Source organism: Schistocerca cancellata, chromosome 6 (genome assembly GCF_023864275.1).
Source record: "Schistocerca cancellata isolate TAMUIC-IGC-003103 chromosome 6, iqSchCanc2.1, whole genome shotgun sequence".
Lineage (NCBI taxonomy): Eukaryota > Metazoa > Arthropoda > Insecta > Orthoptera > Acrididae > Schistocerca > Schistocerca cancellata.
The window spans coordinates 558,817,877-558,836,104 of record NC_064631.1 but is presented as its reverse complement, the minus strand read 5'-3'; the positions used below and the strand labels follow the sequence as shown (position 1 = coordinate 558,836,104).

At 45.0% G+C, this 18,228-nt stretch overlaps 1 protein-coding gene across 1 annotated transcript in view; it reads left to right on the top strand.

Annotated features, from left to right (window-relative positions):
• The window catches only part of LOC126088424 (uncharacterized), a 471,147-nt gene that overhangs the window by 193,804 nt on the left and 259,115 nt on the right, over positions 1 to 18,228 (top strand). The window contains exon 2 of the mRNA XM_049906567.1: positions 7,297 to 7,455. The gene's annotated coding sequence lies outside the window, so the exon portion shown is untranslated. The remainder of the gene's footprint in view (positions 1 to 7,296; positions 7,456 to 18,228) is intronic.

Below are 18,228 nucleotides of genomic sequence, written 5' to 3'. Positions count from 1 at the left end.
CTTCAAGAAGAATATAATTCCAATCCCAAAGAAAGCAGGTGTTGACAGATGTGAAAATTACCGAACTATCAGTTTAATAAGCTGCAAAATACTAACACGAATTCTTTACAGACGAATGGAAAAACTGGTAGAAGCCGACCTCGGGGAAGATCAGTTTGGATTCCGTAGGAATATTGGAACACGTGAGGCAATACTGACCTTACGACTTATCTTAGAAGAAAGATTAAGGAAACCTACGTTTCTAGCATTTGTAGACTTAGAGAATGCTTTTGACAATGTTGAGTGGAATACTCTCTTTCAAATTCTGAAGGTGGCAGGGGTAAAATGCAGGGAGCGAAAGGCTATTTACAATTTTACAGAAACCGGATGGCAGTTATGAGTCGAGGGGCATGATAGGGAAGCAGTGGTTGGGAAGGGAGAGAGACAGAGTTGTAGCCTCTCCCCAATGTTATTCAATCTGTATATTGAGCAAGCAGTAAAGGAAACAAAAGAAAAATTCGGAGTACGTATTAAAATCCATGGAGAAGAAATAAAAACTTTGAGGTTCGCTGATGACATTGTAATTCTGTCAGAGACAGCAAAGGATTTGGAAGAGCTGTTGAACGGAATGGACAGTGTCTTGAAAGTAGGATTGAGATGAACATCAACAAAAGAAAAACAAGGATAATGGAATGCAGTCACGTGATGCTGAGGGAATTAGATTAGGAAATGAGACACTTAAAGTAGTAAAGGAGTTTTGCTATTTGGGGAGCAAAATAACTGACGATGGTCGAAGCAGAGAGGATATAAAATGTAGACTGGCTATGGCAAGGAAAGCGTTTCTGAAGAAGAGCACCCGGTACCGGGTCGAGTAGCCACTTGTAGGCGCTGTAGCGCGCAGCTGTATTAGGCTCGGCGTGACGGCCAATATTTATGTCCAGCGGGCGGCTGTCGGGCCGTGTTGGCTGCGGCCGTTTCGTAACGCCCACGCGGGCGGCCGGGCGCCGGCGGCCTCTGTGATCAGCGAGCAGGGAGACGGGCAAAAATCTCGATTAGGCCGAACACGCTTTCCACTCTGCCACCAGTGAATGGGCGTGGGTCGCGGCCGGGCTCCTGCAGCAGCGCATCCACTCTGTCTTAGTGCTCCGCCGCCGAGGCTGGTGCGTTTTAATACCGCCAAGTGCGTAGCTGCGTTTCTCCCCGCACCTAGCACCCTCGGTGCTTGCGAGGAATGATAGCAGGCGAGAGTCTTTTGTAGCGACTCACTAAGATGGAAGGCAAATGGCTCCGCGAAGTGACGTTGTGTAAGCGCCCTCTGAGTGACGAATCGAGAACGGAAGAGTCTCCGCTGCTTTGTCCATTCTTCACCCCGTCGTAAAAACAGAGCAGTGCCCGAGCAGCAACAGTACAGGGTATCCACATGAAACAAAGGCACAAAAAAAAAAATACTGGGAGACACACTTACTTGCTAATTGCTGCATCACGTAATGTAATTCAAAAAGTGTTACACAGATAGAGAGAGAGAGAGAGAGAGAGAGAGAGAGAGAGAGAGAGAGAAAATAGTAAAATATATTACTCAACTTCGGTAACGCTGGCTACAACAATTGTAAATGCAGGTTTAGCCTATCTGTCCTGCGTTGCAAGAAATTATATCTTCTGTCGTGATGTACTGTTCGGAGAACAATTGCAAACTAACCGTACTCGGTTAATGCTCTACGCAGGTGGTCTCTGTCCATACACGATAATTCGATACAGTGTTCTATCTCTACTGAAGACTAACCACTGACTGTTTACTGACCACTGTTTCTCTCTCTCTCTCTCTCTCACTCGACGACTTGAAGAAACGACGAACGTTGTGCAGGAACTCTCTAGTAAGACTCGCACAGTCTTACAACTTGCAACTGACATCACCTGCACTTGAACATTTACTTAAGCGCGCGTCTCTCCTCTTGGTGCCGCTGCCGCTCCATCGCCGGCAGCGTGATTGGTTTGCGTGCAGCAATGTTTGCGCTGCGGACGGACGTCCACAGTACTTCCGGTAAATGCGCTTCCACATTGCCTCCTTTCGCGATCCGTAAAATGTCTTAGATCAGTGGTTGTCAAATATTTTTGCTGAAGAACCAATGCTGACGTGGAGCAGAACCTCGGGCACCACAAGTGCCGATCTCATTATTAACCTCTAACCTCATAAATCAGTGTATTACGAGTCTACAGTCGACTAGCACGGGCGCGATAAGTTGGCCGTCAACTCCCAAATACTTATCGCTAATACTCGGCACCATTTGGAACACTTCGTGTCCACTGTTCTCTGTTTCAGACTGCTGCCAACCTCAGCGATCTAACAGTTGTGACACTTAGCTGCGTCGTAAAGTGTTGTTAATTTTACTATGTATCCCAACGGCTTTGATTAATACTGGTATTTGTACGTGTTTTTTAATTGCTTTGTTCAATGTAAGACACTATCGTAAAAATCTGAAAATTGAGTTTATTGCCAGTTTTCTGCCACTTACTGCACTGTTTTACAAAAGCCGTAATTGATTTTATTGCTACAAATAAATACCACATTGGGACAAATTGACATTTGAGACGATTTCACTAATCCCTGCTCACATCCTACAACCGCGCAGTAGTACCACTTTCCCACTGCCTTAGGTAAGCGGCCAACTTCAGTTAGCACATGTCCGACTTCACCAACGCCAATTAATATTAAGAGCATCTTAAAATATTACTGTCTCTGCAAGTATTCCTGTTCGTTATTGAACAGGAAAACTACACTCGTAAGAAACCCTTAACGTCAGTTGATGTTCTATGGGTTAGGTTGTTTGTTGCTGCATTCTTACTATTCAAAAATACGGCTCAGAAGCGCGGGCCGCACGGATACCCGATTTGGGCCGTATGCGGCCAGCGGGCCGCAATAACCGGCCGCTGGTGTAGATGATACCGTTGGACCACAAAATGTAATTCTGGGTGAACGTAAAAGTTTTGAAGTTTTTTCCCGCAACCACCGAGTCGAGCTAAGACGGGCTCGAACGTAGGGTGTCAATCGGAATATAAACCAGGTAGGAAAGCCAGCAGCGCTGCAAATAGTGAGACACATCACTGAAGCATTGCCACACAACATTGGAGCAGAGGGAACAGAACGCAATCACAGCCGAATGACCACTCTGTAACGCCATTCTGACAGCACGGCAAGGTAAAGTAGTAACGCGTAAAATACACACACACACACACACACACACACACACACACACACACACACACACGCACGCACGCACGCACACACTCTGCGCCTCCACAATAGCCTGTCGTTGTAGTAAAGCATCAGTGTGGTGTAAAACGTTGACAAGTAGAAAACAGGGACAAATTCGCTCATTACCGCACTTGGTAACGTCATCGCCACGGGTCACCGATATAAATGCTTAGGCTTCGGAAACATGGAATTTGTTAGTATGTCAGTCTCATAAGTTACAGTCGGTCCATCGTCTGTTCCCTGATGTGGTGCCTATCGTTCGCCTGACGATTTCAGCTATAAGACACCAGCCAGACAGTCTGATATACTTCACTGCTGTGACTGCCATTGCTGCCATCCTTGCCGCCACTAATGTGGATACTGAAGCGTCTTCGACCAAAGACCCACCTGGTGGTCAAGCACGGGTAACACGTGAGCTGCCGACCTCACACCTTCCGGGGAGAGGCGCACTCGTGTACTTGGGAACAGCTTCCCGTGTCTTGTTAAGAGGTCAGGGCATACTTCCGCACAGCTACTGTTATTCCCCGTGGACCTGCTGGCTGCCGACCAGGATGCAAACTAAGCTGACAGAGCGCATTGATGGGACAGTTCGCAAAGCTGTTAGTGTCCCGACTTGACGGGCGATGCTTGCAGGACTCTGGGCTCTCATCCCGTATGACACCATCTATGCTGAGTGCGGGATCCCTGACCACGCGAAGCAACGTCGGTGCCTGTTGATCCGGGCTAGTCACCAACTCCCAGTCACGCGCGATGCTCGGTCCGCCACCGCCCAACGCGACGCAGAAGCTATTTTGCGTTTATAAATCTGGACAATAGATGTATTCATAGCTAACACTGTTTTACTGACGCCCTCGGGCATGCCATCGGACCATACTCGCGCACTCAGAGCTTCACATGCAACACACGTAAAGACCATGGTTCCCCAGATTTCCAGAGTATGCTATCTCATCCCACGTGCGCACAGGTATGTCTGGGGTGATGGAGACTGTTGCTACGGAGATCGCCGAAGTCACGTACAGGTGAGGCATAAACAATGTCTTTCACACAACCCTCACAGGAAGAAATCCAGAGGGGTTGTGTCCGGAGATTAGAGTGGCCACTTGATAGGTCCATCACGTCCAAACGATTGCTGTGGTAATGTTCGGTCCAGGAAGTCGCTAACATATCAATTCCTCCGCGGTAATGAACCATACTGATAGAAGATCACATTTGGCTGAGGGAGAAGAAACTGAGGGGCAAAATATTCTAAAGCTTGTCCAGATAAACAAGTCCTGTTAATATTCTCTCGATGAAGAAAAATTAACCTGTTATTCTGGCTTTCATCAGCACACAGCACACGTACGCATTTCCTGTATCTCTGACATGTTCCCAAAAAAAATGTTGGCGGGTTTTCCGAATCCGAGATGCGAATGTTGTGCAAATAAACCTTTCCACGTGTGTTTGAGGTTGTTTCATTAGAGAAAACGGCATTTCGTAGAAAAATGGGATTTTGCCCGATCTGTTGCAACAGTTCAATAGCAAATTCTTGCCGAAACTGCAGGAGTCTTCGCTTCAATGCTTGCACGATTTGAACTTGATAAGTGTGCAAGCGATGTTGTTCACGGAGCACCATGTGGACTATTGGACAAAAGATGTTAAGCTCTCGTGATATTCGGCGAACTGACTTCGATGGGCTGCTTTCGAAGGTGTCTTTCCTCTACCATTTCATCAGAACCTTACTGACTGTTTATCCTCCCAGTAGCTAGGAAGTTGTATTACCAAGCCTTTATCGTCTTAACGTTTGGTGGCTCCATTTGAAATTACTTTTGACAGCAAAGGGTGATTTCGTTTCCGCATTCCAAACACGCATTGTGCTCTGTTGTGATGTAGTTACGTAGTACCTGAAACAAAACAAAGGGATTTGTGTAGGAAACTCAATGATGATGCTCTCTCTCTCTCTCTCTCTCTCTCCCCCCCCTGTCTCCCTACCTCCCCCTTCCCCTCTCCTTGCCTCTCTCCCCCCCTCTCCCTGCCTCCCCTCTCCCCACCTCCCCTCTCCCCCTCCCCCTGCCTCCCCCTTCCCCTCTCCTTGCCTCCCCCTTCCCCTCTCCTTGCCTCCCTCTCCCCACCTCCCTGCCCCCCCATCTCCCTGCCCCCCCATCTCCCTGCCCCCCCATCTCCCTGCCCCCCCATCTCCCTGCCCCCCCATCTCCCTGCCCCCCCATCTCCCTGCCCCCCCATCTCCCTGCCCCCCCATCTCCCTGCCCCCCATCTCCCTGCCCCCCCATCTCCCTGCCCCCCCATCTCCCTGCCCCCCCCATCTCCCTGCCCCCCCCCCATCTCCCTGCCTCCCCTCTCCTTGTCTCCATCCATCCACCTCCCCCAGTTCATCCAACTCGATAAGGGTCCAGGCCGAAGGATAGTGAAGAGTAAACAGAGCTTTTTAGGCGCCATCCTTTGTTGATGATGAACACTTCCCAAAGATTCTTGTGATAAATCTGTTTGTCTTCTACATCTCGCACTGTTAAATTTCTGCGGTTGAAATTGCTCTGGACAGATGCGCCTAGATGTTTGACCCTTATAACAGATCAGTGTCTGATCGGCGGTCATGTATTCAAACCTTATCGAGTATTTTCGTCTGTTACGGTCATAACATCCTTCTTGCAGGTAGTCACCGTTTGCGCGACGTCACGACACATATCAGTCATGCTCAAGTCCGTCCACTTCATTCGGCTTTTTGCGATCTTTTTGAAGTTGTATCAGACCTGGTGCGTTTGTAGGTCTTCTTTTTCTCTATCCGGCTGCTACTACCGTGCACCACATCCATGTCAATCTTCGGGCATCGCTCGTTACTTATTCTAGTTAAGTGCTCAGACCATTCTTGAATCCTGCTGTCACCAAATCAACCGCGTTGAACTAATTGTACAGATCGCCTTTCCTTGCATTGTGGAGAGCTCCCACCACTCGCCATATTCGCTGGCTTTCATATGTCCTTAAATTTTCCTGAGGTATTTTCACTGAAAAATTCATTGCTTGATTTTTCGCTATCTTCTACTCAAAGCCTGACACGTGTAAAGAGAAACAGTGCGTGTTAGGGTCGTGGAGAGTCTTCATGTGAGCTTTCGTTACAAACTCTGAGAGCTCATTACTTCGTTGGTCTGCCTATATACTTCTTTCTGCGACTGTGGCTCCCAGATACTTGAGGTCCTCGACTGTTGCCATACACGTCTATCCTAGCTTACGCTGTTCTGGTTTTTCCCTTTGTTTTTGAAGTATTGACTTTGAACTCGAGTTTATTTGCTGCTATTTGCAGAGTTTCCATATTATGTTTCATTTGTGTGTGATTTCACGGAAGTGTTCTCACTATAGGCTTTCTGGCATAAAATATACCAAAATAGTGGGTATTATCACATGTCTTAGGCTTTCTGCAAGTAAATAACCTGGAGATGGCTTCCACTGATCAATTCCTGGAGTTTTACTTTTTACTGAAATCTCTCGTGATAGTCTCGAATGATGTATGCAAACAGATTTTAATTTGTTCATTCTGCATGAGTTACCAGCACTTACACCAAATGTTAATATTTTTTAAAGCTTTCCTGTATTTCCTAGAACTTTTTTAATGCCCTGGTGTGCACATTGGCCTCCTTTCCTTGTGGTGTACTCGAGTTATCCGTCCGACGCTGTCTGTCTAGCGATTGTAGTGGTGGTGTCATGCCTGTGTGGCATAATGATGAGAAAGAGGAGAGGATGAACCCAGCCGGTATATACGTGCCTCTGAACTGCCTCCTGGATCTCCTGAACGAACAGAGATAGCTATTTGTCACACGATTTGTGCTTACTGATTCCGTGTTCATTCTCACAGAGCAGTAGCATAGTCTCCAAAAGAGTTATTATCCTCCTGAGCGATACATTTAGAACAAAAGTAGTCATCAAGAATTTTTCTTTTCGATTTTTCTGTACGTTGACGTTCATCGGCGAGAAATATTACCTCTAAAAGATATTTCAAAGGAAACAATTTCTATCGTATGTAATTGTGTTTTTTTATTTTTATATATGAAGTGCCTTAAGAGTGTGTCGTTTATCTGCAGGGTCGCTGAGGACAACCATCTGAGGCGCAAACCATTTGTCTACGTATCTGAGGAAGACCACAAAAAATACGTCATCCCAGATAACAATTGTCTACGCCCTGGATTCTAAGCGACGTTCGCTTCTAATCCCGCAACGGATCACGTAACGCGCGCTGAAAGGTAAGTTCGTGCTGCTGTAAATTACTTCTCCTAGCTGGCTAACAGCCTTAGTATGCATGTCAAACAGTAATGAAATCATCAAGTGCGTTTTCTTTTTTCCGTGCATGTGTATTATGGGCACAAACAAACAAAAAATAGTTTTAGGGAAAGGTGAAATTGTATAGCTGTTGAACAGTATAGGATATGCCGTGTGTTAAAGTTTGAAGTGTTTTAGGCAGAAAATTCCTGAAGCCTGTTCGGAAAATGGCTGTAAATAAACGACCGCAGTTAGAGGAGGACAGTTCTTTAGGAAAAAATATTACATGCGTACAATGCAGAAGGAGAAAGGCCATTGTAAAAACAAAAAAAAATGTATAACATTGTGACCGTCCGTGAGCCGTGAGCCAGTTAGAGGAGGACAGTTCTTTAGGAAAAAATATTACATGCGTACAATGCAGAAGGAGAAAGGCCATTGTAAAAACAAAAAAAATGTATAACATTGTGACCATCCGTGAGCCATGGGCGCTTGTGATAGAACGGAGACACACTAGAAAACGTTTAGAGTTTTTAATGTTGAGTCGACGACAAAATTATTGGAGATAGTAACAAAATTAGAAAAAGGTACAGCCTAACTTTTCCCACTAGATAGGTTAGAATTTCAGTCCGTATTAAAAATTTAAAATTTGTTACCTCACTGTCATCGATAAACTTAAAAGCATAAGAATGCAGCAAAACACTTGCCCTTTGACGTTTTATCAGCTGTCGGAAACTTCAGTTCATTATGCTGATGATGCAGCTCTGGAGTTGTTAGTGTGCCCACATAATACAGGGTGGCCCCTCAAAAAAACACCAACAAAACTTAGGAACAAGTTCCTCACACTAAAACAAAAAGAGGCATCTAAAGTGCATACCTTAAGAGATGGGAGCACTTGTTCATCTTTGGTACTATGAGTTGAATCTTTTCGACTCAAGCTCTTTGCTTTTCTTATTTTGGGGGGAGATAGTATGGACCAAAACAACAAATATGTTCAGTAAACATGGGCTCTAAAACACACATCTTAAGAACTATGAGCACTTGTTCAGTAGAAGAGATGTGTTTCACGCTAGTAAAGGTGAACAAGTGCTCATACCTCTCAAGGTATTTTTTGCTTATTTGTGTGTTAGGAACTTGTCCCTAAAATTTGTCTTTTTTTTTGTGCGCCCTGTATACCTCACCCCGTACGGAAACTGTGTATCTAAGTAGGCGGATATTAAACGTCTTAACTATAGCCTCTAGTGCTGAAATACAAATATTTCCATATATTAGACATTCAAATAAATGCGTCATTTTTGCGTGGAACACTTGCCAGGTTTTCACCTGAAACGACAAAACTATAAGCCGATCGTGGGGAAATTTTACCAAATAGTAACTTTCCTGATCGTTACAGACTTCGTCTACGTTCTGAACTGTCATATGACACATGTCGTCTCGCTCCAGCGAGAGGACCCTCACATGTGTGGTGTTTGTGTGCGACACAGTTTCTTTGAAAGAGTTTTATGTTCAGACAAGAGGCAGCGGCTAATCTGCGTGCAGATGTGTTCTCTATTTTAGCTAATAAGGAGATTAATGTGGCACAAATTTTAAGTTCCTATGAAATGGCGGCTTAACCTCCTAAATATTACGGAGATGTAATTAACTTGCATTCAGGGTAGCTGGCGCATCTAAGATGAGAGAGGCACACTTCCCTGTGTCGTTACTGCAGCTTCCTTTTTATGCTATCAGTTTTTTTAAGTTTTACAATATGTAACTTAAAGTACTGTACCTTCAGAGTTGCATGAATGTACCGGTGGACCTTGTAAGGCAGTGAAATTGAGTGCCGTTTATAACCAACTTTTTATTTCACCTCCTTTTAATACTTTAATCACATTCGTCTCTATTTTGTTAAGGGTGTTGTTAACTCCGTAGTTGGAAACACACACACACACACACACACACACACACACACACACACACACACACACACACACGTTATTGAACTTCACACATGCTGACCTGGTATCGGCACTGATTGGTTTGTAGATTTAGTGCGTGAATGAAATAGCGTACTTTAGGACATACGTTCCATATTTTGCAGTAGACGTTGCGCTGAATTACGCTCGGACCTTGGGGCTCCCAGTGCCTCTCATTAGTATTTAGACTCCTTATATGGGAGTCCCACAACTTTGTGTTGAGCAGGAAGAAATATTGCTGACCATATTATTGGATGTAAACTACAGCACTCCGTTGAGACATTCATACAGGTACATAAACTTACCGGATAATTGATCGCATGCACGGACTATATTCCGCATAGTGGGGTTTTAAGCCCCCTGGTAGCCGCCATTTATGAAGTGAACAAGCTAGACAGATGGGTCATAGCCCCAGCGGAGGCAATTAAATACATCCGAAGTGGAACACTTCATGTCGGAGCTGGAGTTTCTCTCAGTGCCGTACTACCTGTGGTACCACATACGTGACGCAACGCCACAAAGTTTATGAGGCTGTGATTGGCAATAAGCCTCGCCGTGGTAAGACACTTCATCAGAGTGTTTGATGAAGTGAAGTGATTTGGAAACGGATATACCGAAATTAATTTACAGCAAATATTGTCAAAATATTTGCACTGTCGAAACTTTACGAAATCCTGTAATTTATTTAGATATAGATATGGCTTTTTCCCCCGCACTACGAATTGATCGTGCGAAGTGGCGCAGCGTTCAATGCAGTAGACTTCAGCTGGAGAGAAACTGGTTTCGAATCAACGTCTGGCCATCCGGATTTATGTTTTCCAGCGTTTTCTTATTCACGACACTCAAAATAGAAATTGAATCTGAGGCAAGCATAATATATCCATTTGTAACGTGTCCAGGCCACCGGCTTAAAATAAGCACTCCGGAGTAACGTCAATACGCAGTGGAGCATTTCCTTGCTCGGGTGCAAACTTGAATCCGTCGTGGCATACCGTCGGTAAGACCACATTGTCCTACTCTTCAATGGCGATTCTGCGTAAATCGTGCAGGGTTCGTGGTCGTTGTCGACGTTCTGTGAGCGTGGGGTTGATCTTCTATTCCGTTATTCTGCGCAACGGATTAATCTGAGATGTACCCTTTACCCTGTGGCTCCTGTAAGATGCAATTTCCACCCCCACACTACTACAGAAGTCAGACACACGCTCCTAACGTTCTAAAGAGAAATGCCAGAAAAACTTTCAGCAATAAATATCTTCTAGGGTCGTCGGCTGTAAGGAAATGACACAAAAATTTACAAAATTTCTTACGTAACTAGTGGGATACTTGGGTACTGGAGTAGTGCTACTTACAAGGGAATGGTCAGACTTGTCATGTCGAAACCTGTGTTGCTTTTTGTACCACTGTGAGTTAACATTGCAAGAAGTCTGTATGCAAAATTTTAGCTGCTGACATGACCTGGAAGTCTGTAAACAATTTTATGAAGTAAGACATTATTGTCGCATGGTTTCCGCGCTTATAACTGCCTCTTGTACAACCCTGACCTCTCTCGCTACGTTATACCAACGCCATCTAGGGACAAGGTGGCGTTAGCTACGCGCCGCTCTCTTGCCACAGCGGTGAGAGAGCTGACTCCCCCAGTGAAAGCGATCGTATGATAATTAAACATTCGTTGACAAATATGGCTGATATGTTATCTACGACATTATTTCCAAATAGCTATGAAATAGACACAAATAAATATACGGTTTAGAACGCGTCCAAATTTTATTTCTTGTAATTACCGCAAAAATGCGAAACATTGATACATTGTTCAAAACATAGGTTTTTTGTGCACCAAGAACATACAAGCAAAGACGACCCTGCGAATCACAGACGTTGTTAGATGTCCGTAGACAAAACTGGGCTGGTGTTAGGAATGAATCAGGCCTAGTATGAGTATATTTCGAGGAGTGCCACGCATATTTAATCAAATTCTGAAATCGTGGGGAGGAAAATTGATAATGTACTACTGATTGCAGCTTGAGAATATTGTCACGGTGATAGACAGGAAATTGCAGTGATCAGCACACAATAATTTTCTCTGTTAGTTTTCTGTAAAATGCCTTCCACTGGCGGAAAAATTCTCTGTCTACAGATTGAATTACGTTGGTCGTGCCGGGTGGAATCTGAAGCATCTCTACTTCTTTGTCAGGGTGGGCTCGAAATACAGCTTTTAATGAATCAGACCTTTTATGACCTGACCACGAATCTAGGAGAAGAGATTTGTTTCCGCAGAACGGAAAAAAAGCATGACGCATGAAAAGTGTAACGTTTTCATTTCCATTTTTCCAGACTTCGATGCGTCTACCACAAGATTGTTTGTGTAGAACATTGTTCTTTTGACACGTGGTCCAAAACGTCCAGTTGGTTCTTGAAGACACACATAAATTTTAGGCAGCAATGAACCATCCAGACTAATTATGGGCATTATAGTGTATGAATGGGTGAGTGCAGTCGTGGACTGTGCAATCGCCTTAATATGTTTTCCCGTTTGAATGACAGTGTTCTTTTCGCATGCATTTCTTTTTGAAAACCTGACTGATCTGCATTGTACACGTATGATTCACTAAAACTAGCGATCTTATTTTTTGCATTCGTAAGAAAAGCTTATACCATTTCGATTTGTGTCACTTCATTTTCCGACCTGTTTCTCGATACAAATTTTGTTATTTTTCTTGCCACAATTTTATGTGATCTTTTGAAGCGACTAATCCAACTTTGAGAAGCTGTAAATTCTTTAGCGCCTATCGCGTTGGCAATCTCTAACGCCCAGTCACTCAAAGTTGTATTGCTCACACCAAATGACTGTTGTCTGGCATCGGTAAATAACTCAAAAATTCGCGCAGTTATCTCCGTCGCAATTTCCAGTCGACTATTACGTCGTCGAGCGACTTGCTTTTTCCATCTATACAAGTCACGTTCAGAACGGACAAAGCGATACTTATTTAGAACAGTACTGACACGTAGGCGTTTCTTACCACTTTCGTTCAACCAATACGTCACCGCTTTTTCTTTGTCTGATAAGGTAATTGTAGTTGCTGGTGTTACTTTCGGAGATAATTGATGATGGTACGCGGCACTATCACTCGAAGAGTCTTCACGAGTGCTACTTTCGTCGGTTTCTTCGCCGTCTGTATAGTCACAGTCCGCAATATCGAGTGTTCCAGTTGTTTCTAGCCACATGTCTACGCCATTTACATGCTCGTCTAGAAGTGTAACAACCATGTCGCACAACGCATAGTCTTCACGCGTGTTTTCTGTTGATTGCTTCATTTGGCGTCTGTGGTATATCTCTATGGCAAGCAGCAAAACATTTACAGGGTTCGCCATCACTTGTGAGGGGAGATTGAATGTTCACCGTAAAGTGGTTTGCGGAGAATAGATGAACATGTACAGAACATCTTTCATATCTCTAACCAGTTTCATGACGGTATGTTTCGAAATACGTACCAGAAATTAAAAGGACGTGCATGCCACAGAAACGAATATTTGTTCCCCCTTTCTACCAAAACCTTGCAGCGACATTCCTGTTTAGTGAACGCCACGGTAAGACGGCCGCTCTTACCGACCATGCGCACAACGCTCGAGACTCGCCATTTCCAGGGGTGGCCAGCCGTCACTGCAAGCGCCAAGCAGGAAACACAGCCATGTTCGTGATTTTTTTTTTAGGGACTTCCAGTTCATGTCAGCAGCTACAATTTTGCAAACGGACCTTTTGCACAGTTAAATAACAGTGCTAAAAAAATGAATACATGTTTCGGCATGACAAGTCTGACCATTCCCTTGTTAGTGTAAGAAAAACATGAAACTAACGAAAATTATTATTTATTTTCCAAAAATTCTGAGAAATCACAATGGCACTTTTAGTTATGAATTGAACAAGTTATATCCTGGTTCCTTTCGGAATGTGAAGTTACTCCTCAAGGATAGGATTCGCTAATGAAATTTCTATACAAAGTTTAAGATTGTTATTGACTTGGCATAATGGCTGAGAGGTGCGCCTACTCAACTTCAATAATTATCCTTTAGAATGTTGCTAGGTCGACTTTCTGACCCCTCTGCAGGGATCTTACTCAGAATCTTCTGGTATCCACTACTGCTAGAACACTGTCATAGACCAGTGTCGCGTTCTCTTATAAAGGAGAGTTTTCCCGCATTCGTACTGTGGAAGTGGTAGTATTGGTTAAAATTCTTACGGCTACCATTGGTGGGCCATCGTCATAGGCTAATATTCCCGCACTGATGCAGAAAAAGTGGCGCTGTTGGCCAAACTCTTGTGGATACTATTGGTGGCCAGTCGTCTTTGGCTAGAAAGGCACAATTCCACACTTACGCTGGAGAAGGGTTATTGGTTGAAATTCCTCCTACTGCTTGCTATTGGTTGGCCGTGGTCAGTGGCAAGATGCGAAACGGATAGAGCAAAAAAGGGGGAATGTTTACCCATAATATTATTTTCCGCCGAGGTGACTTGCAGCGCGTTGTTTATGTTGCTCGCACACCGCGGCCGCATATTCACTTCCTTGATGGCGGGGAGCCACGATGCCATAAACCTATAGCCGTCCTCTCTGTTGAAATTAGATGCATACTTGGAAATTTCAACCGCTTCTCGGACCTTTCTTCTATAAATGTTTGTTTCCTTATCTACCACACGTACGTTATTAAAATCGACGTCAGAGCCACAGTTCTCATGATGTTCCGCTACTGTCTATTTTGGGCCGGCAGTAGCGGTTCTAGGCGCTTCAGTCCGGAACCACGCGACTGCTACGGTCGCAGGTTTGAATCCTGCCTCGGGCATCACATGTGTGTGATGTACTTAGGTTAGTTATGTTTAAGTAGTTCTAAGTTCTAGGGGACCGATGTCCTCAGATGTTTAGTCGCATAGTGCTTAGAGCCATTTGAACCTACTGCCTATTATACACTTTGTTTTAGCCGCGTGTGTCGTTCGTGTTCCTTAATGCATCCTTTAACAGTTCTTCCCATTTCGCCTATATACACTTGGCCGCAGCCACATGTCACTTGATTGTTTTTTTTTTTTCGGCAAAAAACTGATACACCTGATTGCCTACACAATCCAGGCGTCTATCAAGTGACATGTGGCTGCGGCGAAATGTATATATGCGAAACGGGATGAACTGTTAAAGAACGCACTCGCACGAACGACACACGCGGCTAAAACAAAGTGTAAAATCGGCAGTAGCGGAACATTATGAGAACTGTTGCTCTGACATCGATTTTAGTTCCTTACGTGTGCTGGCTAAGGAAACAAATATTTATAGGATGAAGGTCCGAGAAGCGGTTGAAATTTCCAAGAATGCATCTAATTTCAATAGAGAGGAAGACTATAGGCTTCCGGCATCATGGCTCCCCGCCATCAAGGAAGTGAATATCCGGCCGCGGTGTGCGAGCAACATAAATAACGCGCTGCCAGTCACCTCCGCGGAAAATAATATTTTGGGTAACATTCCCCCTCTCTTGCTCGGTCCGTTTCGCATCTAGCCACTGATGACGGCCAACCAGCAGCAAGAGGAACTAAAAACAATAACAGTTCTCCAGCGTAAGTGTGGAATTGTGCCTTTCTAGCCAAAGACGACTGGCCACCAATACTATCCACAAGAGTTTAGCCAATAACGCCCCTTCTTCTGCATCAGTGCGGGAATATTAGCCTATGACGATGGCCCACCAATGGTAGCCGTAAGAATTTTAAACAATGCTACCACTTCTCCAGCACGGATGCGGGGAAACTCTCCTTTATAAGAGAACGCGACACTGGTCTATGACAGTGTTCTAGCAGTAGTGGACACCGGAAGAGTGTGAGGAGGATCCCACCAGAGGGATCGAAACGTCGCTTATTTTAGTGGAAATATGGTGCAGCGTAATAATCCAGAAGATTTTAACTTCAGTCACAACGGCCACGAAATCCTGCAGATCTGCATAAATTTTCATGTTCTATTAGGTTCATGCCTGGAGAATAGGCAAGCCACTCGATTCTGGTGATCCTAGCATCAAGATGGAATATGTTCACGAGAACAGGACGTCGAGGACGCCAGTTTTTATCCAACAAGATGAAAGTGTAGGTAAATTTTGGGGATACGGTCCCACTTTCGGTTGCAGAATATCGTCCCTTTACAGTAGAGCAGTGAGATTGTCCTCAGCAACTAAAAGAGCTGTACGGTGTCCCCATTTAACGCCACCTCCGAACATCGCTCCATCACCACGTTCTTCCAGTTGTGGAACGTAGTGTCGGAGGCGTTCGATATTACCAGATTGCCTCCAAACAAGTTTGCGATTATTGGGGCATAAACAGATCAGAGTTTCGTCCGTAAAGAACATCCGCCTCCAGTCCTAGTGCGTACAGTCTGCGTGCTTTCTCGCTTATCTTTAATGATGTTCTATATGTCATGGTGCTCTCCATTGTCATCGGGAATGGAGAGTCGAATTGAGAAATCGTCTCGTAACAGTCTGATGCGATACATGACATCCTGTAGCTTCTCTGAACGCAGAATTCAGTTCTGAAGCACTCAGCCCACGGTTCCTTTGCCTCAAAAGTCGTAGATATAATCCAGTGCACCTGCACGGGGTTCAAGGACTGTGCCGTGTAGTCCTCAGCACTACTTGTCAATTGGAATCCATCCTATGCCCGCATCACGTCTATTCCATCCCAGAACACATATCGAGCTCGGTTGACAAGCGTTTTGTGTGTAACATGATGATGCGGAAAAGCTCGCTGATCACTATATTCACTCTACTATTCCATGCGCCCCCAAGTGTGCTTCTCTTTCAACTGAAATGCTGCAGTCACAATAGTAACACACGTGTACGACATATCGGGGTGATGCAACACTTCTGTTGATGCATGTATTTCCTCACTCAGCTCGAGAAGGCCAGAACTCTCACTCCTCGCCACAGCTCAGGTGATGGATACGCTCCTGCATGCAGACGTACCAGGTGGTTATTAAACTGCATCTACTCCCGGTGGGCTGTAATTATCGTGTGGCAGCGAATCTTAGTAGATATGCTAATACGTTAACGAATTAAGCTGGAAAACAAGGTACACTACTGGCCATTAAAATTGCTACACAAAGAAGGAAGGCAGATGATAAACGGGTATTCAATGGACAAATGTATTGAACTGACATGTGATTACATTTTCCGCAATTTGGGTGCATAGATCTTGAAAAATCAGTAACCAGAACAATCACCTCTGGCCGTAATAACGGCCTTGATACGCCTGGGCATTGAGTCAAACAGAGCTTGGACGGCGTGTACAGGTACAGCTGCCCATGCAGCTTCAACACGATACCACCGTTCATCAAGAGTAGTGACTGGTGTATTGTGACGAGCCAGTTGCTCGGCCACCATTGACCAGACGTTTTAAATTTGTGAGAGATCTGGAGAATGTGCTGGCCAGGGCAGCAGTCGAACATTTTCTGTATCCAGAAAGGCCCGTACAGGACCTGCAACATGCGGGCGTGCATTATCCTGCTGATATGTAGGGTTTCACAGGGATCGAATCAAGGGTAGAGCCACGGGTCGTAACACACCTGAAATGTAACGTCCACTGTTCAAAGTGCCGTCAATGCGAACAAGAGGTGACCGAGACGTGTAATCAATGGCACCCCATACCATCACACCGGGTGAAACGCCAGTATGGCGATGACGAATACACGCTTCCAAAGTGCGTTCACCGCGATGTCGCCAAACACGGATGCGACCATCATGATGCTGTAAACAGAACCTGGATTCATCCGAAACAATGATATTTTGCCATTCGTGCACCCAGGTTCGTTGTTGAGTACACCATCGCAGGCGCTCCTGTCTGTGATGCAGCGTCAAGGGTAACCGCAGCCATGGTCTCCAAGCTGATAGGCCATGCTGCTGCAAACGTAGTCTAACTGTTCGTGCAGATGGTTGCTATTTTGCAAACGTCCTCGTCTGTTGACTCAGGGAACGAGACGTGGCAGCACGATCCGTTACAGCCATGCGGATAAGATGCCTGTCACCTCTAATGCTAGTGATACGAGGCCGTTGGGATCCAGCACGGCGTTCCGTATTACCCTCCTGTGCCCACAGATTCCATTTTCTGCTAACAGTCATTGGATCTCGACCAACGCGAGCACCAATGTGGCGATAAGATAAACCGCAATCGCGATAGGCTACAATCCGACCTTTATCAAAGTCGGAAACGTGATAGTACGCATTTCTCCTCCTTACACGAGGGATCACAACAACGTTTCACCAGGCAACGCCGCTTAGCTGCTGATTGTGTGTGAGAAATCTGTTGGAAACTTTGCTCATGTCAGCACGTTGTAGGTGTCGCCAACGGCGCCAACCTTGTGTGAATGCTCTGAAAAGCTAATCATTTGCATATCACAGCATCTTCTTCCTGTCGGTTAAATTTCGCGTCTGTAGCACGTCATCTTCGTGGTGTGGCAATTTTAATGGCCAGTAGTGTAGTTCCAGTTGTGGCCACCAGTTGCAAATCTGGAGCTGTACATTATTTGTATGACAGTATGAAATCCATGCTGTCATTTGACAAGCCATAACGTGAGTGAACATTATGGCTGCTGAGAAGAGCGACTGTGCGGTGTTAGTGAAACTGTTTTATGTGAACAGCAGCAATTACCTTGCTGCACTGAGAGAATATCACGGACTGAAAAATCTCAGGGGAGACTGGATGCCTTTAAATGGTCGAAAGAAGATAATTCTAGTCGAAAACAGGTCTGACACCCGTAAGAGGAATGCATCCTATGCCGGTGGAAGTTAATG